Raw genomic sequence first — 13,097 nt, forward strand, 5'->3', positions numbered from 1 at the left:
ATTTTATTGTTAAATTTTCTCATGAAATACTTAAATTTTTTGTAGCAAAAAATGAAAGCATACATGCATGCAAAAGGATTAACAAGGAAAAGATGGTGCACTAGTGGCATGGAATGCAACCTTCAATTGCATGAGAAGTGGGAATCACATTTTGGCATTCAAAGGAAGTCTTTAAGAGGTGTTGACATGGCATATTGGAGAGCTTTCATTGGTCATAACTTGAACTTTTTGGAAGTGCCAAATGCACAAGGAAGGCTTGCAATTGAGGAAGAGTTTTAAAGCCAAACAGTCATGCACCAAGTGCAGAAGAAAGGAGGAAAGAAGTCTCTAGAAGCTCACCTCATTGTAGATATTTTAAAGAGATTTTTTTAGGCTCATTTACCATTCACATGCCTATAAATAGGAGTGGAGCCACCCATTTTAGGGAGACTTTAGCTTAGGATTTATTTTTCTTGTTCTTTAATTTTACACTTTCTTTTATACATTTATTTTCTTAGCAACCAAACAACCCTTGATCTTCATGTTTTTCTATTGATTTTGAATCGACTTTTACATTCCTCAAGTATTTTTCAGTGTTCTTTACAATTTTGGCAATTAAACAGGCAAATTTTATTGATTTCTATCTCAAATCTTCAAGTTTTCTTGTTGATCTCAAATCTATTTCTGTATTTTTGCACTTGACCTAGTTGCAATGTTTTAATCAGAACTCAATCGTTTCTTACTTGTTTTTGCTCCAATTTTTTTTCAAAATTTCTTAGCTCATTAGGCTCTAACATGTAAAAAAATAAGAATCAAATTCATTCCCAAACAGTGCAGTTAATTCTCGTAATTTGAGGTTGATTTCTGGATCTAGTGCAGTCCATGCATGATCTCCAAGCTAGAGCACAACTCCTCTCCTCTTGGAAAATTGTTTGATCCTTTCAACCTTTGATCTCTTAGATTTACTTTTTTTCTATCTTATTTCCATTTTTTTACAATTTATTTCAGATTTTGATAGCTGTTTGGGTTACATTTGTAGTGCATGCTCTGTTTTCAGCATTTTTGAGTGCTGTTTAGTTTGCTAGCCGGTTGAACTATTTTTCCTTTATTTTGCTGCGAATTTTTTTGTTGAAATTTGTAGTAAACTTGTTTTATGATCTCTCTTTCATTCAGTTTAAGCTCATGTTCATTAGAAAATTTTAAATCTGCATTTTCAGTTTGTGAATTGTTAAAATTCTGTTTTAGCATAGCAGCTGTTTGGTTAAATGTTTAGTTCCTTCATGCAACTTTTCTAAAATTTTTTATTTTCTCTTTGCTTTCCCATCTTGTTCTTTAGTCAAACTTAAATTTTCAGTTCATGTTAACTTGAGTTTGCTTCATTTAAAGCGAGAATGGTAGTTTAAAAATTCGGTTTCTAGATTTTGCTTTACTTTTGGCTTTCATGTTCTAGCTTAGATTTTGCAATTTTTTTTTGCTTAGCATTTCAAACATGTTTTTACTTTAAATCATGTTTAGTTCATTGCATTTCAATTCGCCTAAAGTTTTGCACTTTATTTTACTTGGTTTACATTTTGCAATTTTACACCAAACAATATTTGTGTTACATGCTTTGGTTGATTTTATGTTTTTTAGTTAGTTTTATGCTATGTTTTTCTTTGTTTTGAGCAAACTTTAGAAGGGTATGAGAATAATAGGTACTTGGCTTAGGAATGTCTTTAACAAATCCTCATGGATTGACATCTAGATTTTTATAGTTTGTATTATTACCTGAGCAACCTATACACTTGCAGAGTTTTCCCAATCAATGCAGTTTTTATATTGAAACTTGATCAAATCTTACTTGTTTGAAGCCAAAATTTTTCCTTGGATTCATAACTCATTGTTCTACAAATCTAAAGAAGATCAAGCACAAATTCATTCCACACAATTCGAGAAAAATTTGCAAAGTTTCATTTGAATCTAGAAGGTGAGCTGGAGCGTCAGTGAGTGACAACACTTCAAATTGCTTATCTCCAGCTGGACGTTTGGTTTGCATTTTGTTTACATTGCATTCTTTAATTCATCAATTTACTTGCTTACTTTCATTTGATTACACTTAAATTCTTGCATTTACATTTTGTTTGGTTAATTTTCCTTGCAATTGCTTTGTTATTCCTGTTTTTGCATTTGGTTTGAATTTTAGTTCATTGAGCTTGGATTTCAGTTGTGTAATGCAATTTCTTTGTTAACCTATGTTGAAAACTTGTAAATCTAGGTTATGTTAGCTCAGTTCAAGTTCATTCTTTCTATAGAGCTATAGATCTAAGTTTCAAATTGCACTTTTGGTTTTCATGTTTTTAGTTTAGATCTTGTAATTTCCTTTCATTACTTGTACTTCGATTTAGTTTTCCTTTTAGATCATTCACTGTGCTTGCAAGTTCTAGTTTAATTTTATTCAATTTGAATTAGATTAGATCCACATTTCTTTGTTGAATAGCCAGTTTCCAGATTTTGCACCTAAGTTCAGTTATGCTAAGTTCTTAGATTTTTATTTTAACCCTTTGGTTCTACTTCAATGCTGTCCCAATCTTCATTTACATTATGTTTTTGTGTAATATCCTAGCTTGTTTGGTTAATTTTTTGAATAATTTTTAGAAGTTTCTTTTGTTAGAAGTTGAAGTTAGTTAAGAGTTAGTTAAAAGGTAGTTGAAATTAGTTAATTTGGTTATGCTTTCTTAACAACTATTTTTGTTAAATTTTTTACTTGTCATTTTCAATTTTTAAAAATATGTGTTTCTCTACAAGAGTTAAAATTTGACTTATGAATTTATAAAGATCCAGTTTTGTTTTCACAAGTCATGAAAAGTGCTAATTCTCCAAAATGATTAAAGGTTATAAAAGAAAAGTTGAAATCAATTGATCATAATGATATTTGGGATCTTGTTGAATTGCTTGAAGATTGTAAAAAAATTTGGCATAAAAAGATCCCAAAATTAAGCGCAACTCGAATGACAACTTTTAATAGTACAAGACTAAATTTGTTGTCAAAAGCTTTATTCAAGAAGATTGCATTGACTATAAAGAGATCTTTTCTTTTTTATGATTTCTAAATCGATTCATTTATAGTTATTATGATAATAATGACTCATTATGAGTTAGAGCTATATCAAATGAATTTAAAAACTAATTTTTTTAATGAAAAATTAGATGAAGAAAATGAACTAACTGCTCTTTTACATGACCAATCCAAAGGTTTTCAGTTAAAGAAAATGAACAAACTTAGGTAATTAAACGCTTGTCAAAAATCATATACATTCAAGAAACTTTGGAAAACCAAAAAAGGATCAGCATATATGAAGTATGATAGCTTACTTTCTAGGAATAATAAAAACAACCAGACATGAACTAAAAAAAAAAAAAAAAAGATTAAAAAATTACAAAAACAGGGAGAAAATTGAGTATTAGATCCCGGATTTCTCTGTTGAGTTGTGAGAGAAGATGCATTGCAGGTAGAAACAAAAGGAGTGGATGAAGAGTTCTTATGACTATGCATCCACACCTTGAAGACTTGCCTACTCACCCCAACTGCTCTACAAAACTTGTCAACCTCATCTTCCTCGTCTCTCCTTTGCAGCCTCCGCCCTAACTTTTCAGCAAATCCAAAAATCTTATCCTACTTCTCCACTGTGAATTTTGTCCAAAACCGCTTCTTCCCACTTCTGTTTGTTGCCTCGATTGAGTCCACCACCACTGGCCTCCTTCCTCCGCTGCCGCCACCATATCCATAATCAATCCGTTTAACCATGTGTTCTGGATCCCAACGACTTCTGCTGCTGCTGCTGCAATAGCTGACTTTGCCTGGAAATTGCGGTGGCAACCGCACGCAGCGCATTGTAGGGTTAAAGGGTAGGTGTTATCAAGCGTGAACTCCCCGCAGCCGTCGGTGGCGTAGCTGTAAAGGCTGGCTGCATGGTTTCTCAAGCCCTTTTTGTAAAGATCATTTGGGGACTCTTTCTCCATCAGTCTCTCTCTCTGCGTTGTAATTACTGAATCCATTTGACGCTGAATATATATATATATATATATATGAAAATATATAGCTATTGGAGATGGAATCGGAGGTTTAAATCACCAGGAAGGCCTACATACGCAGGCTATTTACATGGTTCTGCCTGCTCCCAGGTTTTTTTAATTTTAATCTTCAATTATTTCTAATATTTAATATTATCAAAAATTAAAATTATATTCTTTTCGTCCCAAAATAATTGTCTCCTATTAATTTTTTGGTCAAAGTAATTATATTTTAACCTTATTTTTTGAAATATAATATTTAATTAAAATATTAAAAAATATGTTTTAAAAATTTTGAAACTCAAAATTTACTAATCTTACTTTTAAATTTTTTTTAATTTTATTATTTTATTAAAAATAATAATCAAAATTGAATTAGTTTGATCAAAAAATTTAATAAGGGATAGTAATTTTAGGACAAAAGGAGTAACATTTCATCCCCAAACATGTCAATGTCGACAACGTTTAAGTTGTATGAAGCTCCAGTTTGAATGTAAATAAAAATAGAAAAGAAAGAGTTTATAATTACCAATTTCTTCTATTAAGTTCCTTCTGCTACATAAAAAGCCTTTTCCCTATTTGAGCATTTTCATACAAAAATTAATTTAATCTGAACATATTTCACAAATATGGTTAATTATGAAGTAATTTCGATAACTATTTATGGACTTCATAACTTAAAACCAATTGTAGAATTAAGTTTAGGGCATATATTCTTCTAAATTAAATTAATAAAATGAATTACTATTTCATACATTACTGTGAAGAAATTAAAATTTCATTAAAAATCATTTTTGTCTGATTAATATTAAAATTTATTTAAAATTATTATAAGGTTCTGGGCTGCTAGCGATGAAACAAAAGCGAAGACAGAGCCGGAATTTGTAGCCCAAGCGACCCAAAATATAATGAGCTCTTATACTTTGAGTTAATTTTAAAAAATTAGGGTCAATCAATTAAGCTTGATAAAAAATAAAAAATAATATCATTATGAAGATTGACAGTTTTCCGAAAAGAGCCATGGAGGTGGCATCTTTGCATCTTCACAATCAACTAATGAGGCAAGCTTTTCTTGGTATTTTAATGCGTTATTAACATATCCAAAAAAAAAAAAAAATTGGCTAATCATCTCAAAATTTTAAAGCTTGCATGATTTTGTATCATGATTGGTGATATTTACAATTTTAACAACAATGATGTACACAAAAATATAAACACATGTAAATTATATAATTGTTTTTTGATGACATTTTTTAAAAACAAAGAAGATATTTTTATTAAATTAAAAAATTTGATGTGAAAAAAATCAGTTATGATAATAATAAAAACTTAAAGATTCATATTAATTAGCTTGGTTATATCACATGAAATATATACATAACATTATTAAATAATAATATTGTTCTCTACTATGCATTCTTGAATATAGGAATTGCGTGCATGATACATCCATGCTATCAATCATGGAGTGAAAACTTAGAGAAACTTTTGTTTTTCTTCTTTTATTTATCAATTGGATTAGTATTATTTTGAGCATCGGATGTCTGATGTCTCCAACATCTTTACCTTTTTTACAAATCTTTTTATATCATTCAAATATTTTAATCACTTTGAAAGGGTGTCTTGAATCATCCAATCACCAAATGAATGTTAATAGAAATAACAGCGTTTATATATTTTAATCACTTGAAAGTGAGGTAAGACATTGTCCTGATACATGAACATTGTCTCAACATACTACAGACATCTCTCTTTCCTAGTAGGATAGATCATGCAAAAGTCAAGAGCGTCTCTTTTTCATTTTTATGCTTTAACGTTTATAGTTAAAAAATGCCAATAACTTTGGATTTGGAAATTGGAATCAGTTAGCTGTAAAATACAGTAAATATCCCTTAGCTTCACCCTAATTTGATTAGATTACACTTATCATTTTTCGTTAACCTTGTTTATTATGTAAACTTATTTTTACCGTAGTTTGATTAGATTACACCCATCACTTATTCTATAGCTTCTCCCTTAACCACTTGTGCATATAAATAGGTCACAGACCTCAATGAAAATTCAAGAGCTTTTCAGTTGTAACTTCTCTTGTCTTTCATTATTTCTTATGGTATCAAAGCTTCTATTGCTCTAAAAAGCTAAACTTTCGATCCTGCAACTTTCATTCCCTTCTATTTTCATTTTTCTCATGGCCACCTCTTCCACCGTCAATACTTCAACCCCTTACTAATAAACTCTCTACTCTCCCATCCTCTAGCATTACTTTCATCGGTCAACCCTACAGCTTGTCACTATTAATGCACCCGGACAACTTCCTATTGAACTCACTTCTTTGGATTTTCCATCATAGCATGGATAGTTTAACTCTTTCCTCATTGGCTACAAGTTGTCCAGTTATGTAGATGGTTCTTTTCCTTGTCCACCTGAACTTATTTTCAATAAAGGCTCTGATGCTCCATAAATAGTCCCTAATCCAGCCTATAAACACTGCAGTGGACAGGATCAATTGTTGCTCGATGGCATTATATCTTCTACCTCAGAAACGTTACTACCTTTCATTGCTTCATCTCAATCTTCTGAACCAGCATGTGACAAAACCAAGCATACGTATGCTAACAAATCCGTATCTAGAATGCTGAATCTTAAGGAAAAACTTACCAAACCTAGAGGCACAAAGTCTGTTTCTGTTTATTTTCAATTGCTCAAAAGCATTTCTAATGAATTAGCACTTGTTAACTCTCCTATTAGTGATGATGGTTTGGCAATCCATGCCTTAAATGTTATTGCCTTTGAGTTCAAAGAAAAGCTATTGTCATTCGAGCTAGAAAGTCTACCATCACCTTTGAAGAGTTACTTGATAAACTAACAGATTATGAAGAAGCACCAAAACAACAAGATACTGAGCCTGAAATTGTTGTCCCTACTGCTCATTTTGCTGCAAAAGCTGTTCATTCTTATGCTGAAAGGTTAAAACAGAACGCCTTGCGTTATGAACAACATCTAAGTTCATTCGTACAACTCAAAATCAAAGACAACATCTTGGAACTCAGTCTTCTGTCAAAGTGATTGTCAATATTGTGATAAAGTTGGCCATTCAGTTAATAATTGCTTTAAAATTAAGCCTAAGTCATCTACAACAGTTGTTCATCATGCTGCAAGGTCTATTACTCAACCAAATTGGTTGGGTGACCCAAAAGCCGGACGAATGGAAAATGAGAAAACAAGAGTTTAAAAACATTGTCGATAAAAATTAAAATAATAAGTCATCACTAATCTTTTTTAGGATGTGATTAATTATCCAAAAATTTTATATTTTTTATAAAACATTTTAAAATGGGTTTAAAAGTTTTATAAAAAAATAAATTTGCAGTCTACAAAATCAAAATTTAGGTTCTGAAGTTAGTTATGTGTAGAGAAGGATTAGCACCTCACAATGTCCATCGAATATGGTACCCAATGATGGCATGTCATCACTAATTTCAGTTCAAACGGTCCTATTTTTAATGTTTAAAAATAATTCCCTTTTTTTTTAATGCAAATCAAATTAAAAAAAAACATTTTAAAAAATTTTTAAATTAAAATGAAAACACTTTAAATATTAAAACACTTCTTTCACTCTCCTATAATTAGGTAAAGCTTTAAAAATATTTCTAATTTAAAGGTTTTGAAATTGCCTAAAAACTAAAATAACACCTATCATAAATAATAATCACTGAGAGTCCCTTTATGGTTAGCTAGATCTCAATAACTATATTTATTTGAAATATTATCTTATTTTTAAACATTTTTACTTTGGAAACATATTTTTGAAATTATGCATATTTAGGGTTTCATGAAATTATGCATGTGACAAAAGCAAATAACAAAAATGCTATTAATGGATTCATGCAAAAGTATGACAAAGAAACAAGCTAATTACAAATAAGTTGTACATGAAAAATCAAGAAAAATTGTTCATGAAAAAACTTTGAAACTTATTTGAATGTTCCACCAATTTTTTTCTTTAAAAATCAAACCAAACAACATAAAACATCACTAAAACTACTTACTAAATTAGCATTTTTTTCATTGAAAATTTGCTCAAAACACCTTGAAAACTTACAAATCAACAAAAAAACACAATCCAATACTTGAATCAAGGCAACCATTACCCACCAAATGGAGAACAAGGTTCAGCCAACCCAAAGAATCACCATGGCTTAACCTTTAAGGCATCACCAAACTCACATTTTCATTCCATTTTATTTAGACACACATTGAACATTCATAAAACCAAAACTCAAAGCCATTTTTACTTGAAGGAGGATTTATCAAACATGTGAAAAGCTAACTTAGCAAGTAAATCATAAAATATGAACATTAGCCAAACATCATCTATATACCACAAAACTAATCATAAACCATACAAATAACAAGTGAATTATTAACCAAAACATTCCTGGGTAACATAGAAAGCAAGGAAAATATTGAAGTAGAGCCAAGAGGAGGTTCAACTATGGTGAAGGATGTTTGGCCAAACGTCCAACTTGAGTTTTTTTTTTTTTTTTCTAATGGTGGATTTGTTTTGTTTTTGCTTATTTTCTAGCGTCAATCCAACTATAGATTAATTGGATGAAGTTGATTCAAGCTTTAAGCAAACAAAAACAAACTATTAAGTTTCAAGAGAACGAAGAAAATGGGAAGAAACAATATGAAAATGCTATGGGATATGTAATGGGAATGCAAAAAATGCAAAATGGATAACAAGGAAAGTATACCTTCAAGCTTTCTTCACAAGGATTTTTCTCTCTATTTTTTCATGATTTTTTTATGTTTTATCTTCCTTCCTCTATTTTTCACGAGCTCTTTTCCTATCGAATTGCAAAAAACAAAACCTTTTGCATGAAGAAGGGGAAAAATATCCCTCATGCAAATGAAACTTGGCCCTATGATAAAAAATCATCTAATGGCTTAAATTTCTCCTTTGCTTTTAGTTTCAAAAAGCCAACTTTAGCCATTGGATCAAGATTCCCAACATGATCCAATGATCCAAGATGTACATTATGAAGGTTGGATTTTTACAACCATTAAAACTAAGTGAAAAGACCATTTTGACTCATAATATAAAGTTTTTTATTTTTAGGTCATTTTCTTAAAAATCAATACTCTTTTGTTCATTTTTTAGGATTTTAAAGTACCAAAAATCATGAAATATTATGAAATTAAGATCTAAAAGTTTTCATGAAAATCTAACCATTGGAATGTTAAATTACAAAATCACCTTTAAGAGATATTTTGGAATTTCACACCTCATAAGGTACTGCTATAGTTTTGAATGCATAAAAAATCATCAAATATTATAAAAACATGATTTGAAAAGTTTCATAAAAAATAAACCTTGGGAAGGTCAAATTATAAAATTATCCCAAAGGTTTATCTTAGTAATTTCACACCTTTTGAGGTGCGATCAAGGTTTTCAAAATTATAAACATCATAAAATAATATCAAATCATGATCTGGAGTGTTTTGCTAAATTTTGACCTTGGAAAGATCAAACTACAAAAATACTCTTAAGGGGCATTTTAGTAATTTCACATCCCCTAAGATGTGATCTTGGTTTTCAATGCGTAAAAAATCATCAAAATATATTCAATTATGCTCTGAAAGCTTTCATGAAAATCCAACTTCAAAAGGTAAAATTATGAAAATACCCCTAAGAACATTTTCGTAATTTTACTATTCTCGAAGTGCAATTAAATGTTTTAGTGCTTTAAAATCACAAATATCAATTTTAAACCACATTGATTCCAATTGGGTTGTGAATTTAAAGGTTGACTCGAGGTTTATCCATTTTGATCGAGCTTGTCAATTTTGATTTTATTTGACCAAGTTTGACCAAATTTGACTAGAGTTGATTTTGGAGCATTAGGGTCAAATTGGTCTCAATTTTGATTGTAAAAGCTTGCCAAATTTTAAAAAAATGTTGGATTTGAATCGGGTCAAAATTAAAGCACTTTACAAAATGGCCAGATTTTGCTTGGACAAAATTAAGTGTATGCAATTACCTCTCTTTGTATATTTCTGAGAATAAAAGAAAATACAAAGACCGAAAACATCAATTTTGCATTTGTTTCTTTGACTAGATTTTTCGAGACCAAGGGCTGGGAAGCTCTTGTTTGTACATTTTTTTGTTGAATGAGAGTTTTTTTTTTTTTTTTTAAAGAAGAACTTGTATAAACATAAGCCGGTGACTTTAAAAATCAATTTTGAAAATGGCTCCTATAAACATAGAAAATAACTTGAAAATCACTTTGAAAATGGCTCTTATAAACATAGGCAAGTAACTTGAAAAATCATTTTTGAACAGGGCTTCTATAAACATGAAAAGGTAACTTTAAAAATCTTTTTGAAAAATAAGGCAAGAGACTTTAAAAATCCTTTTAAAAAGGGCTCTTATAAATATAAGAAGGTAACTTTAAAAATCTTTATAAAAATGGCTCTTATAAACATAGGCAGGTGACTTTAAAAATCATTTTGAAAAAGGCTAATCTTGTCTTGAAAAAGTTTGAAGAGTCTCATTTTGGAAAGTTGAGTTATATAGAAAGCTTTTAAATGGATTTTGATCTTCTTTAAAAGATTCTTTCTATGCTTTGGTTTTCTTTAAAGGTTCATTATTCAAATGTACTTATTTTTTAGGATTAAATTCATTCTGCATGCAATGTATGTGACGAATGCAAGAAAAGTAGTATAGTTCCATAAATTTTGTTCATATCATGCACTTGTACTTATGGAAACAAGATTTTCATGATTACAAATATTCTTCAAAGTTACGGCTATGGTAGGTCACCAACAGTCAAACCAGACTCATCTAATTAAAGTCTTTCTTTGATTGAAGCATCTTTTTTTTATTTTCAAATCTTTTTGCCTTAATCTTTAGTGGTTGATTTGTGATATTCTACCAAAAGCATTTTTTTTCTTTTCCCTTATCCTTATCATTCATCTTTTCTATTTTTCACCATCATTATCCTTTTGTTCAGTCATCATTCAATTTTTTATTGAAGTTGATGTCCATCATTTAGTATCATTTCTAGTCTTTTTTTTTTTGTTTTGCATTCATTTCCATTTTTCATCATTTTATTTTTATTTTCAATCACTTTTTTTCTTTCTTCTTCTCTGTCTCTCTCTTTTTTTTTTAAGAGCCTTGGTTGTTTATCTTGGTTATCCTAAAACCTTCTTTGTGTATGTTTGAAGTTTGATTATGACAATTATCATTCAATATCAACAATATCATGTTAAATGCAATGCTTTTTCTCAATTAATGATGAACAAAAATGTTTGAATGAAAAGGATAAAAAGTATTCATTGAAGTTTTGTAGATTTGATTCAAAAGCTATGTGACAAGAAAAGAATTACGGTAAATTAAATGTAAGAGAAAAGTAAACAAATGAAATGGTAACAAAAACTATTTCCAAAATTGCCAAATACTGAACATTAGGATGAATTTAGATGATTCACTCTTGATCTTCTTCCAAGAATCCTATCTCATTAATGGCTTTGAGTAATGTTGACTCATCGGATGGTAATCTTATGCTCTGACCTCTCAATCAATGATCTTTCATTTTCTCTATCCCAAATCATGGTGCTGCCCTTATTTTCTTTCTATTTCGAGCTTGAAGCCTAATTTCCTCTAGTTTTCTTTTATACCTAAGCCACTCTTTTAAGTTTTCAACTTACGTATTTCCCTTATGATCTAGATTGCTTTTTTTTTTTTTAGGTTTTCAACCTAGATCTTCATTTTCTTTTTCTTTTATTTTTCATTTTAAGTATAGTATTTTGTGACAGCATATGAATTTACAGGATTGGGCAATTTGTTTCCATATATTTTTGCCATAATTAAGACTTCACCAAAGAATACCTTTTTGACCACATATTGACCTTTCTAATTAGGTATCCATTTTCTTTTATTGTTATGCTGTTTGGGTAATATCCTTTTTAAAACTAATTTCCCTTCATGAAAGCATCTAGGCTTCATTTTCTTATAATATGTGCTTATCTTTCTTTTATGGTATATCTAGCTATGATTAAGTGCTACTAGCCTTTTTTCTTCTATCAAATTCAATTGTTCATAATGATTGAGAACCCATTCAACTTTCTCTACTTGTACTTTCATCTGAACCCTTAAAGAGGAAATTTTTACTTTAATAGGCAAGACTGCCTCTATTCCATATACCAAAGAAAAAAGAGTTACCCCAGTAGAAGTGTGGACTGATGTTTTGTATGCAAGCACATTAAACAATAACTTTTCATGCCAATTCTTATAAGTTTGAGTCTTTTTCTCCATTATCTTCTTGATATTTTTATTAGCAGCCTTCATTGCCCCATTCATTTTTGGATGGTAGGGTGTTAAATTATGATGATTGATTTTGAATTAGGTGTATACTTCTTTTATCATTTTGTTATTCAAATTGTTGGCATTATCAGTGATGATCCTTTTAAGCAACCTCTAACGGCAAGTCATTTCTTTTTTCACATATCTACAAGCTACTGATTAGGTAACATTGGCATATGATGTTGTTTTTACCCACTTTGTAAAATAATCAATAGCAACAAAGATGAATTGGTGACCATTTGAAGTTTTTGGGGTGATGGGTCCAATCACATCCATTCCCTACATAGAGAAAGGCCATTGAGGTGCCAAAACATGTAATGGTACAGAAGGAACTTGGATTTTATTTGCATAGATCTAACATTTATGGCATTTTTACATAATTGTTATAGTCACTTTTCAATGTCAACCAGTGGTAACCTGCCTTATCACTTGCCTGGCCATTATGTGACCATTGGCATGTGTCTCATATATCTCTTCATATACTTTTTCGAGTGTTTTTCTTACTTCTGTAACATACACACATCTCAACAAAACCTAATCTTGGCTTTTCTTATACAAGACTACCCCATTAAGCACAAATCCCATTGCCAATATTCTTATAATTCTATTATCATTCTTTGATACATATTCAGGATACTTCTGGTACTTAAGGTATTGCATAATATTAAGATACTAGGGGTGACCATTAGTTTTCTCTTTT

At 30.2% G+C, this 13,097-nt stretch overlaps 1 pseudogene; it reads right to left on the reverse strand.

The window, feature by feature from the left end:
* Window positions 1-530: 530 nt before the first annotated feature.
* LOC149516867 (zinc-finger homeodomain protein 11-like) lies at window positions 531-4,091 on the reverse strand (annotated as a pseudogene).
* Window positions 4,092-13,097: the final 9,006 nt, after the last annotated feature.

The sequence above is a fragment of the Durio zibethinus genome, chromosome 9 (genome assembly GCF_047325235.1).
Source record: "Durio zibethinus cultivar Kanyao isolate XHJ-2024 chromosome 9, ASM4732523v1, whole genome shotgun sequence".
In the NCBI taxonomy this organism is placed as follows: domain Eukaryota; kingdom Viridiplantae; phylum Streptophyta; class Magnoliopsida; order Malvales; family Malvaceae; genus Durio; species Durio zibethinus.